General features: G+C 43.3%; 1 protein-coding gene across 1 annotated transcript in view; it reads left to right on the top strand.

The window, feature by feature from the left end:
• Nucleotides 1-463: 463 nt before the first annotated feature.
• Nucleotides 464-2,955, top strand: part of LOC122540506 (interleukin-18-like) — a 37,130-nt gene continuing 34,638 nt past the window's right edge. The window contains exon 1 of the mRNA XM_043676367.1: nt 464-810. The gene's annotated coding sequence lies outside the window, so the exon portion shown is untranslated. The remainder of the gene's footprint in view (nt 811-2,955) is intronic.

Raw genomic sequence — 2,955 nt, 5'->3', positions numbered from 1 at the left:
TTGTAGTGCATTCTCCGTTTGGTGTTCTCTGTACCATCACGTCTAGGAATGAGTGTTGGACATGAATTCGACTGGGACAACACTACTATCATAGAGCAAGCCAGACAGAGTACAGCCAGGGAATTCCTAGAAGCATGGCACTCATCCACAAACTCCATCAACAAACACATCGACCTGGACCCAATATACCAACCATTACAGCAGACAGCTGAAACTGACAACCGGAAGGGCAGGGACAGACCACTATAAACACCGGAGGAAACATCAAAGAAGCGCTTCACAGGAGGCTCCCAAGCACTGATGATGTCGCCTAGCCAGGGGACGAAACGTTTGCAACAAAAACTTCCAGCTCGGCAAACAGAACCACGACAACGAGCACCCGAGCTACAAATCTTCGCACAAAGTTTGAACACTTCCAAGGGGGTTTTTCCAAGTGTCTGTCATGATCTACATTTCAGCTTATAAAGTCATAACTTTTACTGACACTGCACACCACCTTGGGGACTGAAGACCAAAGGATAGCCAATGAACATTGAGACATCTTCTATTTTCCAGATCAGTCCCTCCCTATCATCTCATCAAAAGAAAGCTAAATCCGTGACAAAGACTGCTTATTAATAAATAAACAGGCTCATCAACACGGAGAATAACGGGGCCAGGAAGGTGAAATAGCATTTCTGCACGATTTTTTTAAACTCTTAATTGCCAGCTTTGAAAGCATTTTATACATCCGCAACACAGGAAGTCGCAGCTACAGAGAAGTGAGTCAAATCGCAAAGTGCCTTCGACAAATTTTTACTGGACACAACGGTGAGTAAACGTGCAACAGAACAAAAATAATGATCTCTGTTTTGATTGGGGAGGAAAAAAAATGTTATTTATTCTCGCAAATATCAATACAACACTGGCCGCCAATAACAAACAATACATTTCTACCTGTGCCCTCTTCAAGTTGAAGAGAGGAATTTGGGAAAACGAGACATGTTAATGATGGAAGCATTAATTCTGTTGCTGTTTAATTTTTGTCAAATACTGCATCATTCCCCATCGTTTTGCATTACAATGTTAGACCCAGATCTCAAAATTAATTTTAATAGGGTTTGTAAAATCAATACGTGTTGAATCAAAACGCATTTTCGTTCGTTTCACTGATGTTAAGATTATGAACAGATACACTACAATCGGGGGAGGAAAATGATCCGCATCTGTTACATGGGTAAGGTTTTGACATTATGAGATAATGTTAATTTTTTTTTGCAGCGGCAATGTTTGTTTTAATACAAATAATAATTGGAGGCTGTTCATTTTTAAAGTGCACCTTCAGACAGAAGTTAACTTTATTTGATTTCGGTATCTTGTTGCATCTACTTCCTATTTGACTCTGCGCCCACATGGAGTCATGAAATGCATATTAATGACACTTCGGGCTCTCCCTGAACAGCCCTTAGAGATTGGAGCCAGAAATGTCTCCTTACAGCGTTATGTCGAGGTCGGAATGTTGGGTTAGCAGAACCATGACCAAAGCAGACATTACCCGGCAAAAAGTAACTGATAATAACAAGAAAGGTCCATTTCCTGAATAGGCAAACGACTGCACGTTTGCTGTTTTGCTGTTTTGAACATGCGGGGTTGGTGAAGTGCAGATGCCCGGGTATCTATGACATGCCGTTAGTGTCAAAATCCACTCAGAAGCAATAACAAAAACATCGAAGTTATTTGAAAGGAACTCGTACTCAGATCCTTTAATACTTTTGATAGCAGATTCGCATTTATTGCTATTAAGTGAGATGCATAATTGGTTCTAATTAAATAATCATCCCTCTGAATGCCTCCTAAGACCCTACTTCAGCCACATAGATTCCAGCATCAGCAGGTTTTCAGTCTCTCACCACCACCACATAGTCACACAGCACAGAAACAGACCCTTCGGTCCATCTAGTACAGCACAGAAACAGACCCTTCGGTCCATCTAGTACAGCACAGATGCAGACCCTTCCCTCCATCTTGTACAGCACCTAAACAGACCCTTCAGTCCATCTAGTACAGCACAGAAACAGACCCTTCGGTCCATCTAGTACAGCACAGATACAGACCCTTCCCTCCATCTTGTACAGCACCAAAACATACCCTTCAGTCCATCTAGTACAGCAGAGAAACAGTCCATCTCATCCGTGCTGACCTGATATCCTGAATTAAATTCCCGATGAAGGGCTCTGGCCCGAAACGTTGATTTTCCTGCTCCTTGGATGCTGCCTGATCTGCTGTGCTTTTCCAGCAACACACTCTCAACTCTGATCACCAGCATCTGCAGACCTCACTGTCTCCTGATATCCTGAATTAATATAGTCCCATTTGCCAGCATTTGACCCATATCCCTCTAAACCCTTCCTGTTGATACACCAATCCAGCTGCCTTTTAAATGCTGTAATTGTACCAGTCTCCACCACTTCCTCTGGCAGCCCATTCCATACATGCACCTCCCTCTCTGTGAAAAAGTTGCCCCTCAGGGTCCTTTTTAAATCTTACTTCTTTCACCTTAAACCTATGCCCTCTACTTTTGGACTCCCCTACTGTGGGGAAAAGACCTTCGCTATTCACCCTATCCATGCCCCTCATGATTTTATAAACCTCTATAAGGTCACCCCTCAGCCTCCGACCCTCCAGGGAAAACAGCCCCAGCCTGCTCAGCTTCTCCCTATAGCTCAAACCCTCCAACCCTGGCAACATCCTTGTAAATCTTTTCTGAACCCTTTCAAGTTTCACAACATCTTTCCGATAGGAGAATTGCATGCAATGTTCCAACAGTGGCCTAACCAATGTCCTGTACAGCCGCAACATGACCTCCCAACTCCTGTACTCAGTACTCTGACCAATAAAGGAAAGCATACCAAACGCCTTCTTCACTATCCTATCTACCTGATACTCCACTTTCAAGGAGCTATGAACCTACACTCC

Source organism: Chiloscyllium plagiosum, chromosome 35 (genome assembly GCF_004010195.1).
Source record: "Chiloscyllium plagiosum isolate BGI_BamShark_2017 chromosome 35, ASM401019v2, whole genome shotgun sequence".
NCBI lineage: Eukaryota > Metazoa > Chordata > Chondrichthyes > Orectolobiformes > Hemiscylliidae > Chiloscyllium > Chiloscyllium plagiosum.
This window is presented reverse-complemented; position numbering and strand designations above follow the sequence as displayed.